We start from the raw sequence: 22,105 nt of genomic DNA, 5'->3' as shown, positions 1-22,105 counted from the left end.
TTCTGTGTTTCCACTCCTGCAGTTCTTCCTCTGAATGTGGGTAGCGTTCTTTTCCATAAATCCCTCAGAATTGTCCTGGGTCATTGCATTGCTGCTAGTACAGAAATCCATTACATTCGATTGTGCCACAGTGTATCAGTCTCTGTGTACAGTGTTCTCCTGGTTCTGCTCCTTTCACTCTGCATCAATTCCTGGAGATCTTTCCAGTTCACATGGAATTCCTCCAGATTATTATTCCTTTGAGTGCAATAGTATTCCATCACTAGCATATACCACAATTTGTTCAGCCACTCCCCATTTGAAGGGTATACTCTCGTTTTCCAGTTTTTTGCTACCACAAAGAGTGGGGCTATAAGTATTTTTGTACAAGTCTTTTTATCTATGATCTCTTGTGGTATAAACCCAGCAATGGTATGACTGGATCAAAGGGCAGGCAGTCTTTTTAAGGTTAATCTACATCATTAATATCATCTTCATTTTCTTAGGGCTTTTCTTAGGGCTAAGCAATCAACAAAACAATAAATTGAGCCCTGATTTGTAGCATTTGTTAATACCTGAGCTATAAATGCTCACACTGTAAATTCAACAATTGATTATCCCAAGATAGTTTGAACTGGCTTCAGTATACCCCTGACTCCAAGTCTCTCTCTCTCTATATATATATATATAAACTCATTCACCCAAAATCATGAAAGAACACACACAAAAGCCATGTTGGGATGATCACCATGATGCTGAGGCAGAGAAGGGCCAACCTTTACCCATTTCTTACCAGAACAATCTGAGTTGCATGATGCTACCTGGGGAATCAAAGGAAGAGAACCAACCAAAGTCCTCTCTTCTCATAGCTGATCCTGACTCTGCAAGAGGTTTGGGAGAGGACCAAGGGACCACTGAGGGTTTACCACATCCCACCAAAACACAATGTCCTGGAAGCAGCCAGGGAATTCTTTATCTCTGATGCAACTAAATATGAAGTCACCTGTATCCTGCAATCCCCAGGGTACCTCTAACCACATACTCTCTAGACTAGTCCCCATTGGCCAATTCAACATCTGCTATTTATGTATTTTCTTATTTGAGCTCGATAATAACTCTGGGAGATGGGGACTATAGGTGTGGTTATCTCTAATTAACAGACAAGGAAACTGAGCCTTAAAAGGGGAAGTGACTTGCTTGCAGTTATGTAGCTCAGGGGGAACTATGTGAGAGGTAGGGTCATCATTTTAATTCATTGACATAAAACTTTAAGGTTTCAAAGTGCTTGGTATATGTGATCTAATTTGATCATAGAATTAGAACTGGAGAGGATCTCATGGGTCATTAACTTCAACCTCTCATTTGATTTCATAAAGAAACAGGTCCAGAGAACTGAGCAACTTGCCCAGGGTCACACAGCTAGTAAAGATTTGAGGAAGGATTTGAACTTAATTCTTCCTGACTCTAAGTCCATCCTTTATCCATTACACCATCCTGAGAGTCAGGAAGAAATTAATTCAAATCCAGCCCCAGACACATAGCTATGTGACCTTGGACAAGTCACTTAACCCCCAATGTCTAGCCCTTATGGCTCTTCTTCCTTAGAAGCAATGTATAATATTGATTCCAAGACAGAAGGAAAGGGTTCAACTATAAATATATATTATATATGTATATATGTGCCACATATATATTCTGGGAAATTTATATTTTATCTATATAGTTTAGGGAACCATTAAAGAATGGAATATTCATAAGACAATAAATGTAATACAAATAATATACCTTATTTAATAAACTAGAATTTCCTTTTAAAAAAACACAGGGTTTTCTATATATTCAATCACAAAATATGTTAAGGAGAACATTATTATCTAACCGAATCCTCTCATTATAGGGAGGTGATCCTCCTTGTCAAAGTCACTCATCGCCGCCAGTATGTATTTTGTGTGATTTTCAGTTATATAGTGGTTTTGCTTAAAGTGATGCACACCCAAGGTAGCATCCATCATGGTGGTGTTGGTCTCAGTTTCCTCATCTGAATAATGGACAGAGTTTCTCTGCTCTCAGCTCCAGGAATAAGAAGTTCTGAGTCTTAAAGACAAATGGCTAGAAAAAGATCCTAGACCTGTGTGGTCATGTATGGATCTTGTCCCTTTTTCATCCTTTCCTCTGGTGTTTTTCCCTGTGTAAACTGAGCTTGGGGCCTCATGGCTTCCTGGCATCTGACAAACTCTGACTCCCTTTATGGGAACCTCTGGGGCCCCTTGGCTCCCTGCAGAGATGAAACAAAGCTTTAGAAACATCTGCTACACAAAGTATATACAAAAGAATGCAAAGTAATTTCAAGAGGCTGAGAATACTAATGGGGAGGAGGGGATGGGAAGAGTGGGTGGGGAGATCTCCAGAAAGCCTGGAAAAGGATGTTGTGCTTGAGCTGGGCTCTGAAAGAAGCCAGGGGATTCTATTAGTCAGTCAATAAATATTTATTAAGCACCTACTATGTGCCAGACACTGTGCAAAATACTAGGAATACCAGAAGAGGCAAAAGACAGTCCCTGCCTTCAAGAAGCTAACGATCTAATGAAGGAGACAACAAACAAATCTGTACAAACAAGTTATAGGATAAATTGGAAGTAATCAGCTGGAGGAAGTCATTAAATTTAGGAGGAATTGGGAAAGGCTTCCTGGTACCAAGGAGAAATGGTGAGGAAGCAATGTTTTATAAATGTCTGGGTGAGGCTAAGGCTACCCCATTTTATTTTATTTTTTTTAAACTCTTGCCTTCTAACTTAGAATCAGTTGGTCCAAGGCAGAGGAGTAGTAAGGGCTTAGCAATGGGGGTTAAATGACTTGCTCAGGGCCACACATCTAGGAAGTGTCTGAGGTCAGATTTGAACCCAGGACCTCCCATCTTTAGGCCTGGCTCTCAATCCACTGAACCACGTAGCTGTCCCTGAGGCCACCCCATTTAACTTTGATATCTCATCTAAGTAAAATCTCTTTAAAATATGTAGTATTTATTCTAAGGCATAAGATAAAAGTTTTAAAAATGTACCAGGGAGTCAGTTGCACAGACTTAGAAGATCACATCTGCAAGGGCAAAGAGATAGCAGGCGGAACCTCAGGTATGGAATACCAGCATGTCTGACTCTTTGTGGCTCCATTTGGGGTTTTTCTGGCAAAGATCTGAAATGGTTTGTCATGTCCTACTCCAGCTTATTTTTACAGATGAGGAAACTGAGGCAGACAGGGTCAAATGATTTGCCCAGGGTCACACAGCTAGGGTGTATCTGAGGCTAGATTTGAACTCAGGAAGAGGAATCTTTCTGAGTCTAAGTTAGCCAGCAGCCTGTTTTGATGAAGGCTGAAAGTCCATGTAGGAGAGCAAGATGAAATGAGACTAAGAAGGTAGGTGAGAACCAGTTAATGGAGGGCTTTAAATAACCATGGAAGGTTTTGTATTTTATCTCATGTAAACACACACACACGTATTCAGGCACACACATCTATAAGAGGTTTTGTAATATTCTGTGGAATAATGTGGTCATACCAAAGTTGTCTGTAACCAGGAGCATCTTGAAGACCTCGTCCACCATCTATAAGGAGTTCCTCTTCCATTTGGATTCTGTGTCAAGAGTTCTTTGGGAAAGTGGCAAACACATTTGGTGAGCATATATCTCCTCCATCCTTTCTTGGATCTTTAGATAGCACAATGGATAAAACACTGGACTTGGTAGGCAGGAAAATCTGAGTTCAAATCCTGCCTCAGATACTTCCTAGCTCTATGACCCTAGGCAAGTCAATTTTTCACTCTTAGTCTCAGTTTCCTTATCTATAAGGTAGATATAATAATAATGCTTATTTCATGGTTGTTATGAGGATCAAATAAGATAATATATGTAAATAGCTTTGCCGTAAATTCTAGTTATGATTATTATTATTCCTGTGATTTTAAAATTAGAGGACTAATCATTCAATCATTCATTCATCTGGTTGACAAACATTATTAAGTATCTATTTGATGCCATGAGTTAAAACCTGGTCTCAGACACTTACTAGCTGTGTGATCTTGGGCAAGTCACTTAACCCTGCTTACCTCAGCTTCCTCATCTGTCAAATAAGCTAGAAAAGGAAATGGTGAACCACTCCAGCATCTTTGCCAGGAAAATTCCAAATGAGGCCATGAAGAGTTAGACATGATTGAAATGATTGAACTTGACCAGATACTGAGCTAGGCAGGTGGCAATGACTGTCCCTGCCCTCAAGGAACTTACATTATATTGAGATGAAATAACATACTATCTATCTATCTATCTATCTATCTATCTATCTATCTATCTATCTATCTATCTATCTATCTATCTATTCACACATACATATACACACACACACACAAAATAATATTGAAGGTAGGATAGTGTTAGCAATTGGAGAAATCAGGGAAGCCTCCTATAGGAGGTAGTACTTGAGTTCATTTTGTTTTTTGTTTGTTTAATAGTTTAATTTATTTCGATTACTGAAAATCTCTTTTATCTCCTACCTCTCCCCATAACCCCCCAAACCTGTGAATAAATGTGAATAGTTAAGCAAAACTAATTCCCATTTGTTTTTGGTTTGGTTTTTAATAACTGAGCTAAACTTTGAACCAAAGTAGGGATTTGGAAGGAAGAAGGGCATTCTCACTGTGGGAAGCAGCCTATGAAAAAGGCACAGAAGGTCACATAGGAGGAAAAGTAAGCCAGCCAATGGGAATAAGATGTTGAGTGTGTGAAAGGGAGTTATGTATGCAAACACTCTTGACAGGGACCTGGATCCTGATTATGAAACCATTAAATGACAAACAGAGGAATCTGTATTTGCTCCTTGACAATAAGGAATCACTGGAGCTTCTCAAGTTGGGGAGTGATGTGGTTTTCCCTTCAGAAATAATATCATTTGGGTAGCTGAGGGGAAGGTGGATCAGAAAGGGATAGAGGGACTGATTAGGAGACTTTTACAATAATCTAATTGTGAGGTGATATGGGCCAGAATTGGATGGTGGGTCATATGAACAAAGAGAAGGGAATGGTTAAGGGATATAGGAGACTAGATTAGACTTTGCAACCAATTAGATATGCAGGTCAATGGAAAATGAATGTTTAAGGCTAATTCCAAACTTACAAACTTAGGATGACTAGAAAAATGCTGGTGTCCTCTACAGAAATGAGGAATTTGGAAAGATGGATTCTGGGGGAAAATATGAATTCTACTTTGCACTATTGAGCTTGAAATGCCTATGGGACCTCTAGTTTGAAATGTTCAAAAAGGCATCATGCAGTCCTATAGCTCAGAGGAGAAATTAGAGTGAGATATTAAGATCTGGAAATCATCTGTAGAGAAATGATAATTAAACCTATGTAATAGACATGACTGTTCCCATGGGAACTGATAAGATCACCAAGAAAGCATAGAGAGAGAAGAGGACTTAAGTCAGGATCTTGGGGACCACCCATGGTTAGGGGATTGGACACACATGGTTATCCAGCAGAGGGGACTGACAAAGAGCAGTCAGAAGAGGAACCAAGAGAGCTACACCACAAAAAAACCAGGGAAGAGAAAAAATCCCCAAGAGGAGAGTGATCAATAGTGCCAAATGCTACAGAGAGATTAAGAATGATGAGGTCTGAGAAAGGGCCATTGGATTCAACAATTAAGAGATAATTAGCATTGTTAGAGAGAGCAGTTTAAGTTGAATGATGAGGTTAAAAACCAGATTATAAGAAGTTTAACAAGCTTATCTTGATGGTAGCATCTATAAAGGAATATTTCAAAAATTTTACATATGTGTGTATATGTATATACACATCATATATCTTTATATATACAGATACATATATATTTGTGTCTGTATACTTTGTATATGTGTATACATACTATATATGTGTATATTACATATGTATAAGCTATTTGTGAGTGCACATTATAATATGTATATATGTATATGTGTGTTTGTATTTGGCTGGTTGGTTGGTTGGTTGTGGTCCTCAAAGAGGACCAAAATGACATCACTATGTCAGGGCCAATGTACAGTGTGTCTAACTGTGGCTGATCAGATCAATACAAGGTTCAGCAAAATAACCCTTACGAACGTTTGGGATACAGATGTCTCTAAATCTGAGCATCTCACATCTCCTTTGAGCTATTGCATTTCTTTTTTGCTCATAGAAGACAGTACCTTCTTTGATGTGGGGATGTCATGCTAGATGGTTCTGTGCCATTGTCTCCCATTTCTCACAATAGATACTAAAATTCTTCAGAAAGATTTTGAGAGTGTCCTTCAATCACTTGTTCTGACCTCCATATGAGCACTTGTCTAGTGAGAGTTCTCCACAAAATAATCTGAACCTATGGTAGAGCCTTCCAAATGTGTACTGGTCTGCTTAGTCACAATTGGACACTCTGGAAATTTATTATATGTGTGTATAATTGTGAAAAGGAAATCCTTTGTTCTTTTTGCCTAGTTGAAGTTAATATTTTGACAATAACTTAAGTACCCCTATTTAGTACCTCACTAAATTGTGATGTTGATTAGCTTTCCTTTGTCTACCTTTTGATTGAATCAACACAAGCTTGAACTAGGTGGAGGAGCTCACAAACCACTTAGTGAATTCATGCTTTACTTGATGCTAGGTGAGAAACCAGCAAGATTCTTGAAGAGCTCCACTTTTTTTCCCCAAAATCAAACATCCAGAAACTTAAGAGTTCACACATGCAGAAAAGCATGAATCCAAAGGTGACAACTCAAACAATTTGGAAACTGTGATTGGCCCCCATGAAAAGGGGCAGGGACAGGAAACCCATAAAAGCCATGAAAATTCCTGAGCAGTTAGTCTGGTGAAGATGATTCTAGTGAAAAGTGTCTCCTGGAGATAGTCTTCAAGGGAACTTCAATGGAGACTGTGGTTTAGACTGTGGCTTGAATCAACCTTGGATTCTGACTCCTGGACTACCTAGCTGGGTGAGTGAAAAGGGCTGACTACTTTCCTAGTTTCCTAAGAAACTAGCTTCCATCTTTGGGGAGGTCGGTAGTTACTCACTACTGGCCCTCCTGTCTGAGGACTAGTATAGGTATTTTCTCTAACCTCTCTCACATTTCTCTACCTTTTTGTTTCCCACTCTATTTTTGTAAATAAACTTCTGACTTGAGATATAATAACTCTGGCCAACCATGTTGGAGCAAAAGAACTGGGCTTACAACCAAAAATAACATAGCTAACAAAGATAAGCACAATTATAAAAGATAAAAAATTTGATATTTAATAAACTAAAGGAATTTCAACTAATCCTGAGGGAAAACCCAGAACTCAGCAGAAAATTTGATCTATAAGAAACATACAAAGGTAATAAAAGATGAATCATAAGCAACCCCAAAGGTCTAAGAGTTTGATTCCTACATGGGAAGACATCATCTATGCTCCCTAGGAAGGGTATCATTTCCTGGATATTTTGAATGGCTATTTATGGATGGAAGAATCAAAGTTGAGGTGAATAGAATAAATGAGCTGAAATTGGTAGAGAAGACCAGGAGGGAATAGGGTGGAATAATTATCTCATATAGAGGAGGAATGAGTGGAGAACTTCCATGGAAAAGAGGAGGAGGGAGTGGAGAATGGGTAAGTACCAAAATGCTACTCTCCTCAGAACTGAGATAAAGGGAGAACAACCTACACAATTAGAAGAGTAAAAAATCTTCTTAATATACAGAGAAACAGGAGGGAAGGGGGATGGCAAAAGGGAGAGGATTGGACTGGGAGTCTCATTGTAGGACTGAGGGAATAAAAGAAGGAAAGGTAGGTTAAGAGAAAGCAGAGCAAGGGGATAAGTAAAGGAAGGTAATGGAGAGATACCTAGAGGGGATATCAAGAGCTAGGGAGGGTAAGGTAAAGGGACAAGGTAGGGATTTTTAAATCAGACTCATACTAAGAGATAGGAAAACATGATTGGGGGGAGATAAGGAAAGGATTTTTGGAAAGGTGGCTAGAGTAAAAATTAAAAGGGAAGAGGGAAGCTATAAGGGAGAGGCCTTTGGAAAGGTGGGTCTATATGGAACTAGGAGGGCAAAAGGAGAAGATAAGAGAGGATTTTTGGGAAGGAATGTAAATTTGAGAAGTACTGGTCAAAGAACATCTGAATATTTGAGAAGGAATGCAAGGGAAAGAAAGGAAGAGGAGGACAAACATTTGATGAAGACTGGTAGGGAGGGGCAGTAATAGGAACCACACCTTCTAGGTGTGGAACCATACTCTAATGATGGAGGCTGGCAGTGAGGGGCAGTAATAGGAGGAGGACCCTCATTCTCTGAAATCTTGCATTTCTCACCAGTTAGCACTAGTTAAACATTAACTGCAAAACCTGTTGTTTCAGCATTAGTCAAGCATGAATTATAGATTGATCAATTACCCATTCTGTAACATCAATCATCTGTACTGGACCTGTAATGTTCTATACCAGTTACCAGCTTTGTGCCTAACCTGTTTTTATTAATTACTCATATTATCCTATATTTACTTTAGTTCTGAATTGTTAGACATAATTAAATACCTGTAATGGTCTTCTGATGTTCTCCAATATAGACAAATGATGACAAAGTGGACAATGGGGGAAACATGGGACATACGCACTGGGGACTCTGGCATTTCAGAAGAATCCCCTAAACATGTGCATGCTTCTTATTCTCTATAATGTACATGTCAAACCTAAAACCAGACTTCCACCTGAATTTGGCCATGCCTATTTTCTAGGATTTGGGGGCTACAACAAGAAAAGGTAGAGATTTCTCTGGAAGTACCTAGACCAGGGGCTGGCAACATATGGCTCTTTCTGCAGGAGCCATAAAGTCAAATTTTTTTCAGGAGCTGTTACAGGAGCACACACTGTGAACACTGTGTGGCTCTCACGAAATTACATTTTAAAAAATGTGGCATTTATGGCTCTCAGCCAAAAAGGTTGCTGACCCCTAACCTAGACCTTCAATAAATATGCAAACCCTGATCCATACCTTGTGTTGCTACTCTACACCTGGGTTTGCAATTCCACACCTGGGGCTGCTACTCTACCTATTGGACTATTCTATCAGCCCCAAGGGCTACTCCATCACCCCAGGAGCTGCTACTCCACAGTGGGGTAGGATTGTTATTCTTCACTTGGAACTACTATACAACACTTGGGGTTGCTACTCCATACTTGGAGAGTTGCTATTCTATCATCTCCGAAGAGGTAACTCTACTAGCCCCAAGGCTAATCCATCAGTCCCAGGACTATCTGATTAGCTCCCAGGCTATTCTACCAGCTGTTATGCTATTTCACCACCTTAAACCTTTTCTTCTTCAAATAAAATTCTTGCCTTACTTCTAGAACAACTGGAGTTTCAGTCTTCCATTCTTGGAGTGAGACACTGTTATAAACTTAGGTGTCTTTCTCCCACAATACAGTGAGTAAGAATGGAGTAGATGGAAATGCACAGCTAGTAACTATGACATTGAGCATAAATGGGATGCATTCACCTATGGGAAGAAAATGGATTACGAAAAAGAAAAAAAAAAACCAGGACTTGACTATGTGTTGTTTCCAAAAAACACACTGAAAATGAGAGCTACACATAGAGTGAAGATGAGTAGCTAGAGTATAACATACCAAGCCTCAGCTGATCTAGCGAAGGCAAGACTAGTAGTCATGATCTCTGACAGTTCAGTCTAAAATGGGTATAATTGGGATGGATGGACAGAGTAACTATATTATGTTGGGGGTTATTTGGGATAATGAAGCACTATCAATATTGGACCTGTATGCACCAAGAGTTATAGCATCCAGATTTTTAAAGGAAAAAGTAAATGAAATACAGATGTAAATAGAAAACAAACTAATAATAGTAGGGGACTTGAATTTTACCCTCTCAGAACTAGATTAATATAACAAAACAAAAAAAAAGAAGTGAAGGAGGAGAAGAGAAGTTTAGATAAATTAAATCTGATAGAAATCTGGAGAGCCCTCCCTCTCCCACCTGCATGAGGCTAGTAGTAGATTTAAGCCTGAGGAAACACATAATCCAAACAGTTTCTGGTATAATAACAATGGTTTAGAGAACATAAATATTCTACAAAGGTCTTATATTAACATTCACTATGTTATGGAGACAATCCTGGATTTCTTGAGGGGTTGTGACATTGGAACAAAGGTTCCTCTGGGTATGACTAAGCTAGAAAGCCTTGCTTTTGGAAAGAATTTAGGTCTGGCAACAGATTGTGTCTACCGTCTAAGGATCAATCTAATGAAATGTGGCCCTGGTGATGTATATTAACTGAGACTCAGTTGGGTTAAATTGATCAAATTAAATGCTGATAGGAACATAGAGAAATGAGCCTCATATTACTTTGCTAGGAGCAGTTGTGAATTGTTTTATTTTTTTTTTTAGAAAATAAGAAGGAAATATACATTAAGAGCTATAACTGTTTATGCTTATTGACCTAGGGATCCCATTACTAGGATCAGTCCCTCAGGGCATTATTGAGCCGTGTATATATGAAGATATTCATAGAAACTTTGTAATGACAAAATAACTGGAATTACACAAACACAGTGATTGGGAGAAATGGTTGAATATTCTGTGATATTTTAAAGTAATGGATTATTTTATAGTGTTAGAAAAGACAAATACTAGAAATATAAAGAAAATAAAGGAAATATATGAAGAGATGAAAAAGAAGAAAAGAGAATAAGAATACATACTATGATTACATTTTTTTAAAATAGCCACAAAATCAAGAGAAAAAATATCAAAATAAAACAATCCAAAGAGAATTCAAAAGCAGAAAATGTTTATATTAACACACATATATAATTTACATATTTTTAAACAAATTATAAACAACAACAACAAAAGCATTGGAACAAGCACACAGTCCTGCTTCACTCTACTGGTGACTGGGAAAGTACTAGAGCATTGTTCATTCTCCAAAACCTGTACAAACATATTGTTATGGAGCTGGTGTACAAAACTGGTGAACTTCTCTGGGCAACCAAATTTTGCCATGATCTTCTACAAGCCTTCATGACTAGACAATATCAAATGCCTTTGTCTTATTTTATTTTTAAAATTTTAAACCCTTAATTTCTGTGTATTGGCTCCTAGGCAGAAGAGTGGTAAGGGCTAGGCAATGGGGGTCAAGTGACTTGCCCAGGTCACACAGCTGGGAAGTGTCTGAGGTCATATTTGAACCTAGGACCTCCTGTCTCTAGGCCTGACTCTTAATCCACTGAGCTACCCAGCTGCCCGCCTTTGTCTTATTAATCAATGTAGTGTTCAAACCTCTGTTTTGCTTTTGGCATTTCTTCTGGAGTTATTGGACAGTGGTCCCTTGGCTCTTTCTGAAGCTACGGTAGCTCTTCAGTAGATGACCAACTTTCAGATAATGGATTTGGCAGACTAGCAAGAATCTTGTCAGTAATGACTAAGAAGGAAAACATTCCCCTACTGCCCTCTGTGATTCTCACAGACCAACCTATTTCCTTTTCCTTTTTAGAAATGGACACTGGAGGCATCCTTGATCTTCTGGGGGATAATCTTTTACCATATAACCCAGAAGATTTTGGTCATCTTTTGAGTGAGCAGTGGACACCCTGCCTTGTAATATATGGTATAAGAAGGTAAGGATGGGCTGCATCATTAGAGAGAGGCTACATATCCATGAGATAGATCATAGACCCACTATAGTATTGAAAAAGGGGAAAGTGAGCTGGTTTTGCAGTCATAAAGATGGATTCAACTTCTGCTTCTGGGGCATATTGGCTGTTTGACCCCGGGCACTGTTCTCTAGGCAAATTTCTAAGACCAAGTTACAATGAAGGTGCTTATCTTCAATGGAGGAGTTTTCTTATCCACAAGATCTAATCTCTCTGTCTTTTTGTATCTCTCTCAGTATCTCTCTCTCAATCTGTTTGTCTTTGTCTCTACATATACCTATCTGTGTATCTAGTCAAATATCTATGTATCTGTATATCTATATATGTATTGCTATATGCATATATCCACTTAAATATCTATGTGTTTATACATCCATATATTTCTGTACGTATGCATCATCTGTCCATCCATCATCCATCCATCCATCCATCTATCTATCTGTCTGTCTGTCTGTCTGTCTGTCTGTCTATCTATCTGTCTGTCTGTCTGTCTTTCTGTCTATGTCTATAAATATGTATCTATCCATGTCTCTATGTATATATCTATCAATGTATCCATGTATGTATCTATGTATCTAAATATCTATCTATATTTATATATCTGTGTCTATATATGCATCTAACTATCTATGTATCCATGTGTCTCTGTATGCGTATCTGTATGCATCTATCTATGTCTCTATGTATCTATCTGTATATCTATGTACCTATGTATGTGTCTATATATGTGTCTATCTAAATATATATCCATGTACCTGTGTGTGTATGTATCCACACCATATAGACATTTAGAATACCAACAGCTAAGGTAAATGGTCCAAGAACTGTGTGATTCTTACTATGTCACCATCAGTGCAGAGATGGATTGTACAGGACTGACTCATAGTCATTTGAGAGTTTTCTTTGTTTTCTGAGCTGCTATGGCCAAAGGCTACATCACTGAATGGTTGGCCAACTGATGAGCCTCTCTGTATTTTTCTACTTTAACTCGGCAGCTGGTACTTTAAATGTGAGATATTTTTCTAACTAATGGACATATTATCCAGGAATTGAATTGCGTCAATATTGACTTTCTCACTATAAATGAAACTAGAAGAAAAAGGAGAGTTGCAAGGAACTGGAGAGCTGGCTCACAGGTTCTTCTTGGAAAGGCAAATAAAGGAATTGGCAGAGTTGGTCTCATTTTGTGTCCTATGTGGAAATGTCATTTCATGGGGGCATTTGAACATCTGTTTCAATGCTCATAACTATTTGCGTCTTAGATTAACATCTCTTACAAGGGATGAAAAGGCAAAGAAACTCTCAAAAGAATTCATTAAAACCCTCCAAATTCAAGTGACATATTCAGTAGAGCTCTCATATTCACGAGGGATGCATTTCAAGACCTAACATGGATGTCTGAAATCACTGACTGATTCCCATATGTATTTGTTCTCTTTCCCCACTCTTTCCCTTAGCTAGGTGCACTGGGACCTTCCAATACCCCACAAAAACCCCTAAAAAAGTGAAAATAGAGGCTGAAGAGAGTGTTTCTGGTAGCAGACCATTGTCACAGGAAGATTTTCAGTGCTTCCTGGATGGACCTCTGGTGTGAACTTCCAGTGCTTTGGGTTACTTGCAGATAACAGAAACTTCAGGAAGCAAAATGAAATCACAGATAAGGGGGCACTACTTTATAATGCCACTTAATGATCTCAACATAAAAAATGAGAATTCATCAGGATGGTGAGAAATATATTAAAAAATGATAGCCACTTACCTCTGTATCATGGATATATTTTTCTAGAAAAGAATTGGTAGTGTGACTGGGTCTGTATCCCAAAAGGATAATAAAAAGGGGAAAGGACTTACTTGTACAAAAATATTTATAGCTTCTCTTTTTGTGGTGGCAGAGAATTGGAAACTGAGGGGATGTCCATCATCTGGGGAATGGCTGAACAAGTTGTGGTACATGTTGGTGATGGAATATTATTGTGCTATAAGAAATGATAAGCAAGATGATTTCAGAAAAAGCTGGAAAGATCTGCGGGAATTGATGTAGAGCAAAATAAGCAGAACTGGGAGAACGTTGTACACAATAACAGTATTGGACAAGGATTATCTGTGAAAACTTGGCTACTCTCAGCAATTACGCAATGATTTAGATTCTAGGATAATCCTGAAAGACTTATGACAGGAAATGCTATCCACCTCCAGAGAAAGAACTGTTGAAGTAATTTTTCACATCACTGTATTTTTGGTTTTGGTTATTAAAAAGGAGAGTGTTTAGGAGGATTGGGGTGTAGTTATGGACCAGCAAATAAGGTGTGGAAAGGCCCCTCCTCCCTCACAGCCACCCCTATTTACTGGGAGACAAAAGAACCAGGGGACCCCTGAAGGACATGCCGGGGTTGAAGGGTTGGAGGAATGGTGTCCCCTCAAGGAGAAATGAGTGATACCCCGATTGGATGTTGGTGTCATTTGGGGTACACAGAAACTTCCCCTTACTCCCAGCAGGGGATCAGGCTTTAAATGGAGATCAGCCTGCCTCCCTTTACTATCGCTTCCAGTAAGCCTCCCTCTAATTGATTTTTTTGCAGATTCAATCTAGAAATCTTGGGTGTTTCTTTCAAGAACAACAAGGCACAGGGAAAGGGAATAGGGGTTCAGCAGAAAAGAGGGTGCTGAGTATCCCTAATCCAAGGTCCTTCACTTTGGCAGGTACCCACCAGTGTCTCAGACCTGAAGGTGAGACAAAGTGACCCCAGAATAAAACTTCACCTTCTCGAACCCACTAATTATATTTTCTAAAAGCTATGTTGGCTATTAATCTATGAGGGATACTACTGAGCAAAGCCCAAGAAAGTGGGGTTTAGGGAATGGCTCCCCCAAAGGAAGTCCAGAAACCCCCAAATTCTGTTGGCACTATAGATGGTACAAGGGAAACATGGGAAATGATGTCTCAGGAAAAGCAGGTCTTCTTTATAAATCTGGGAAAACCCAATGGCCACTTCTGAGGATCACAGATCCAGCTCTCTCCTCCTCTTTCGCTGGCTTCTTCCCCCCAAAAGCTCCTGGTCACAGTTCTCTTTCCCAGAAGTCTCTGCTCTTCCAATGGTCACTTGGTTCTTCTTCCTCCAACATTCTAATGACAGTTTTTAAAAAAAAGTCAGGGCTTGCTTTCATTCTTCTTACAACAATGACCAATATGGAAATATGTTTTGCATGACAATAAAAAAGTTAAAAAAAGAATTAGTAGTGTGTGTTTAGTTTTACTTACTTATTTTTTTCTTTTTTATTATTTGTTATAATGGATGGTTTAATGAGCAAAAGAAAAGGAAGAGATATATTGAGAAATGAAGTTTATTTAAAAATAAGTTTACTAAAAAAATTAAAATTAAAACATGAGAAAATAATTTTAAAAAGTATTGGTAGGGGGGCAGCTGGGTAGCTCAGTGGAGTGAGAGTCAGGCCTAGAGACAGGAAGTCCTAGGTTCAAATATGGCCTCAGCCACTTCCCAGCTGTGTGACCCTGGGCAAGTCACTTGACCCCCATTGCCCACCCTTACCAATCTTCCACCTATGAGACAATACACCGAAGTACAAGGGTTTAAAAAAAAAAGTATTGGTAGGTGTTGTATACAATAAAGACCAAATAACATCACAAAAATTCAGTTTATTATATGGTGTAACACACAGGCAACAACTTATCACTGAAGAAGGAATCATTTTTAAGTTTGTTGTTTATGTTGTCAGATAAGTAACTTATTAAAGCAAAAATACAAATTAGTATCAAGTTAGAAGACTACATAAAAGTGAGAAAAATATATAGTATGCAACTAAAACAACTCAATCTTGACCTCTTCAAATGAATTATTAAAAATGAAAAATGGGTAATATACAGAAGAAAGGACACAGAATATAATTTCGTATAAAATTTCCACTGATGTAAATAATTGTCTCTACAAGGAAACCAAAAGAACTTAAAAAGTTCCTTAGTCAAAAACCACTTGCCTAACATGTCAAGCAGAGAAAACTGAGAAAGATGATAGCCAATGGCTTCATTTGTTTAGAATATAAACACTTATAAAACTTTAGAATGTGAAGTTTCAACAGTTTAGAATAAAAATTCATAAAAGAGAAGGATGATAGGTTATAAGTAGAATTACTCATAAGATAGGGAGAGAAGTAGAGGGTAAATCTAGTTTTTTAAAAAACTTGTCAAGAGATTCAATTAAGTAAAACCATCCTGAGGACATTTAAGGTTGAAAATGTGAGGAAAATATACAAAAGAAAAATGAAAAAGACCTCAAAAGTGTTTATAGCAAACTATTGCCACCATCAAAGATTGCAGAGTTATTGACCCTTTGACCCTAACATAAGAATTATAGATATAATTATGGAAAAGTAGAAATGATAACAGTAAGAAGAGATGGGAAAACCAGCCAGATTAGACCAAGCATACCTAGGGGAGATCCATAATGGAGGCAATACAATTGGGAGGGTATTGATGGATGGATTCTCAAGTTTGTCTGAAGGAGAGGAAGATAACAAAGGCTTAGAAAAAATTCAATTTTTTGATGTTATAGGACCCAGGAATGAACCTCGTGGCATATTGATGTAGTCTTCTTGCTATTATTTTATTTAAAATTTTTGCATCTATATTCATTAATGAAATTAGTCTATGATTTTCTTTCTCTGTTTTTGCTCTTCCTAGCATTGGTAACAGCACTATATTTATGTCATAAAGATTTGGTAGGATTCCTTCTCTGTCTATTTCCCCAAATTTTTTCAATAGTATTAGATTAATTGTTCTTTAAATGTTTGACAGAATTCACTTGTGAATCCATCTGATCCTGGGGATTTTTTCTTAGGGAGTTAATTGATGGCTTGTTCAAGTTCTTTTTTCTGAGATGGGATTGTTTTAAGTATTCTATTTTCTCTTTTACTAATCTGGGCAATTTATATTTTTGTAGATATTTGTCCATTTCACTTACATTGTCAAATTTATTGGCATAAAATTGAGCAAAATAGTTGTTAATGCTTGCTTTAATTTCCTCCTGATTGGTGGTGAATTCACCCTTTTCATTTTTAATCCTAATAATCTGATTTTCTTCCTTTTTTAAAAGCAAATTAACCAAAAAAAATCAAATTAATCAATGCTCTATTGTGTTTTTTCATAAAGTTAACTCCAAATCTTATTTATTAGTTCAATGCTTCTCTTACTTTCAATTTTATTAATTTCTCCTTTGATTTTTAGGATTTCCAAGATGCATATCACTTTTTTTGCTTAATTTTTCTTGTAGTGATGATCTTTTGAGTGGTTATGGATCTTTTCCAGAAGTCTCCACCATTTTATAGGACTTTCTATGCCAAATAACTACAAATGACATTTGTAGATGTCATCTACACATAGGATAAACTCTCCATCATAGAAAATCCCTTTGAAGTTGAACTCTGTCACACATCCTCATCACAGTGGTGAGCAACTTGGACAAGCATGTCTCCCTCTTTTATGCCTCACCTTGTGTTTACAATCAGAGGGCCATTTAATAAGATTATCTATGTTGCTATATCTTTCAAGGAGTTTTAAATAATCTTATGTGTGAATGGGAGACCAGTGGTTGGAAGAGAATATTTAAGGCAGTGTTTCACCCTACTGAATCAAATGTTTTTATAATCATCTTTTATTTTCTAAATCTATTAGTAAATTATGTGGTGAGGGATTTGGGGATTAGCTGGGTAGCTCAGTGGATAGAGAGTCATACCTGGAGATGGAAGGTCCTGGGTTCAAATCTGGCCTAGGACACTTCCTAGCTGTATGACCCCCAGGCAAGTTGTTTAACCACCATTGCCTACACCTTACTACCCTTCTGCCTTAGAACCAATACAGAGTATTTATTCTAAGATGGAAGGTAAGGTTTTAAAAAAAAAATAGATGAGGGAGTTTTTTTTAATATTGCTTGCAAAACTGCCTTTTCTATACTATACTAATATCATACTAACCTCAAGGAGTAAATAATTTTCATATAAATTGTATTTAGATAGGCACTTGGGTTGTTGGTTTTAGGCAATGTTCTCTCAGCCTCATTTCCTTTTAGTATTAGTATAGCCTTTATAGATTCTGGAGGGTCTTATCTCAACCTCCATTCACACTGTCTTGTTGGATTCCCAAAAGGCAGCTAGCTCCATTTCCCCTCTAGGTTATAGGGGTACTCCTAAAGGGTTAGAGGCATCTTTCTTAAAACTATAATAGCTGTGCTCCAATCATTGTGCCTTCTCCCTGATTATCAGTTGTTATGTCAGCTAGACTTAACTGTTAGAAAGGGGTATTTGTGAAGAAGATAGAGTAAAAGCAGGGAAAGCTTAAACCACTATGAGAATCCTCTCCAACCAACCTTAAAATAATGCTCCAAAATGAATACTGGAATGAAAAAACCAAGAGGATGGAGCGGAGCAACTTTTATGCAGAAAATAACATGAAAGGCAGGGATAGAGGGTCTGGTTCACTGGGGTGAGAGGAGCACAGCCTGCAGCAAGGCCACCAAGGAGTACCAGCTCAAGCCAACAGCAAGCCCCTCCACCCCACATTTCCTGGTTCTAGGTTCTGAACCTGGGCCCAAGCCAATGTCCAGACCCCAGACCCTATCTAAGTCAAAAGTAGTGCAACCCAGGGGCCAGCTGGGTAGCTCAGTGGATTGAGAGCCAGGCCTAGAGACGGGACGTCCTAGGTTCAAATCTGACCTCAGACACTTCCCAGCTGTGTGACCCTGGGCAAGTCACTTGACCCTCATTGCCTACCCTTACCACTCTTCTGCCTTGGAGCCAATATACAGTATTGACTCCAAGACAGAAGGTAAGGGTTTTAAAAAAAAAGTAGTGCAATCCCATGCCCACTCCTCAAAGTTCCAAGCCCCAAGCCCAATGCCCTTAGTGCAGGGCATTCTGTCACATACCTGGCTGGTGTAGGTGCACTAGGAGGCTCTGAGCCCCTGCTCAAGCCCAAACCAAGGTCCAGACCCCCAAAGCAAGGCAGTCAGCAAGGCATGTAGCTGGTGTGAGCCCAAGGGGAGACCCAGAGTCCTTGCCCAAGTCTTCAGTGAAGTCCTAAATTCCAGCACAAGGAAGTCCATGCAGCACACCTGGTCTGTGTAAGTCCAGAGCAAGACCTGGAGCCCGAGCCCAAGCCCAAGCCTGCAGTGGGGACTTGAGCCCCAATTTCTCTTAATTCTCATGTCTTCCCTCCGTCAATTATTTCCTACTTATTCTGTATATAATTTGTTTGTATATATCCATTTCCATGCCATCTTCCCCTTTGGAATGCAAACTCTTAGAGGGCAGGGACAGTCTTTCTACCTTTTTCTGTATCCTCGATGCTTAGCTTGTTGTTGTTTATCTTTCATTTTCAAAGAAGACCAATGACATCATGAGGACTAATCTTGACTTGTACGTGTGCCCGACACATAGTAGGCATTTAATAAATGTTTATTGATTGCTTGATTGAGTGATCAAAATAGAAGAAGGTCTCTTCGACATGGGGAAAAGGAAGGATAACAGAAAGACACTCCAGGCACTCCAGTGGTATTCTTTTAACATCAAAAGATAGTGGAGGCAAGCCCTACCCTTCCTTCCCTTGACCTTGTGGTGAATTCATAGAAGGAAATGAATAAGACTTGAACAAGATGGGCAGGCAGAAGTGAGCTGTCATCAGTGTCACTGGAGGCAATATTCAGAGATGAGCACACACAGCTAAATACATGGATGCCCCATATCCATACCTACCACTCAGTGTCTGTGCTTTATACATTTCCAATAAAATTCTTAGAGTGGTTTTAAGCCTTGAGAGCTTAAATTGGCTATGAAAAATAAGAAGTTTTATTTGCATTTTTCTGATTTTCCTCCACTTCATTTAGCTCCATTAAGTAAGATGATTCCTGTTCTCACCCGAGAACAGATATATGGTTTGGTCACATGCACATGCCTTATGTGTAAGCTTTGGTAGCTTAAAACTACTTTAAGACTTTTGGGACATCCACATATATAACAATATAATAGTCACATTTAGTTTGGTAAAAGATAGGTCTTGCCTTCACCATCTTTTCTTCTCGTTTTAAGGCATTTTAGACAGAGAGGGGCATTTTCAAATGTCACTTCCCAAAAGGCACTTTCAGATGAATCCTAGACTAGAAGAGATTGCCAGAGATGGACAATGCATCAGTCTTCCTCTAGGTAGTCAGATAATATTTATTAAGCACTTTCGATTTGCCAGGGACTGTGCTAAGTGCTGGGAATACAAATATGAAAAAGACAGTCTCTACCATCTAGGAACTTTCGATCTAATATGGGAAGATAACACACAGAAGGAAAAGTGTGTATGCATGTGTGAAAAGCACGCTGTGTGGAGGATTGTGAAGGGGCGAGGGGAAATAGGAAGGATGGAAGGAGTGGAACCTGGTGAAAAAAGATTGTCCCATCTTCCAGCCTTGCCTGATGAATTTCTTTTGTTCTTAAAAATGCCTGTGGAAAGAGATTCTCTGGGTCTTTTTTAGTCATCCTTTCCAGGGTTTAAGGAGGGAACACTTCTGGGCTGGGTGAACCCTTAAACCTAGCTCTCTTCCCAATCCATACCAAGCTCAGTGGGGTTTCTGCTATTTGGGAAGTCCCCTGCAGAAGATCTGTGTGGGCTTCCCCTCCTCTGACAGAAGCAGGCAGAACCAAGACAGTTGTGCTCACACATTCTGAAAGGCTCTGCACAGACAGGGTAAAAATAAACTTTTGCATTTATCCATTATCCTAATTATCATCCAAAAGATAAGCTTGATCAGATATGAGCATCGCAGAGATTGATTTGCCTAAAATAAGAAGCCCATTTGCATTTTTCTGATTTTCCTTCACTTCATTTAGCCCCATTAAGTGAAAAGACTGATGCTCTCACCCAAGGACAGATATTGGGCACATGTCATGAGCATGTGTGTGTGTGCACATGCATATGCAAAATATGATTTCTCTCACTTGTTTCTGGTCTAGGAGAAGAGCTTCATGGTGATAACTTTGACTTGATAATGAGGTGGCCATTTTTTTGGATGTGTCCTTGACAATGTTTTTGTAATAAAGGAAAAGACAAATAGAACTCTGGGTGTAGGATTGAATAAAGAAGCTTAGAGAGGAAGAACATCATAGAATGTCAGAAAACTAACCCTGAAACCAGAAGATCTGGGTTTCTACCCATTCTTGCTCTTCCTCACATGTGTTGCTCCATCTCTAATTTCTCTGCTTTTATACTGCACTACACCCTCCCTTTCAGGCAGTGCCTTCCTATTCAAGCTTGTCTAGTATCTACTTTGTATGTCTTGCATAAAGCTCTATAGGTGCATCTTCCCAATGAGAATAAATTCCTTGAAGGAAGAGAACTAACAATATTGGCTTTGTATCTTCAACACTTGTCACATAAAAAGGAAATGTTTAAGAAATGCTTCAGACTGATTGATTGGCTTCCAGTCCCGGCTTGGCAACCAGCTAGATGTGTGACCTAAACAATTTGCTTAACTGATCTAAGCCTTCTTTTTCTCATCTGAAATTAAGATACTAACCTTTACACTGCATAACTTCCAGGGGTGTTGCTAAGAAAATAGGAATTCTGACTACAGAAATGATGGCATGTTAGAACTGGAAGGGTCCATTGAGATGATCTTGCCCAGTGTTATTTTACAGAGATGGAAACTGAAATATAAAGAGAGGGGTGAATGCCTCAAATTACAAATATAGTAAGGATAAAAACCCAGATCTTTTGTGTTCAAAGCCAGCACTTTTTCCTTTGTCACTCACAAAGCCTTCTGATTTTATCGAGGGAGTAATTAAGATGGAATTGGTTAGCCTATGGTCACACAAGTTAATTGCAGCGACAGACTAGAATTCAGGTCTCTTGACCCCCAAGTTAATGTTCTTTCCACCACCATCAGATGTGCCAGCCATCTATATCAGTCCACTTGTTTTTAAAATCATAGCTCCCTAGAATGTATTTTCTCTTTGTCGTTCACCCCAAACTCAAACTCTTCACCTACGTTGTCTCATATCTCCCTATTCCATCACCTGCAAAATAGCCATGTGGTCTATTCTACCGATATATTAAAATCTGTTTATCTCTTTTGCTCCTGCCAAGGTGGTCCCCAACTCTGTAAAGAGAATGAATACACCTGATAGCCATCCTCAAAACCTATCTTGTTATTTTATTGATGCCCTTTGTTTTTAAATCTGATTCCTTTCCATATCTATCCTTTGCTCTTCCCCACTGTATCAAGTCATTTCTTGAAACAAAGAATAAAAAAAAAGAATGGGTATGAATGGGCAAGAATAAAATGATAGGATCATAGGGAAAAAACCCTACTTAAAATCAACCCATATGTCCACAAGTGACAGTGCATCTATA

This window comes from Gracilinanus agilis, chromosome 4 (genome assembly GCF_016433145.1).
Source record: "Gracilinanus agilis isolate LMUSP501 chromosome 4, AgileGrace, whole genome shotgun sequence".
NCBI classification, from domain to species: Eukaryota; Metazoa; Chordata; class Mammalia; order Didelphimorphia; family Didelphidae; genus Gracilinanus; species Gracilinanus agilis.
Note: the sequence above shows the minus strand (reverse complement) of the source record.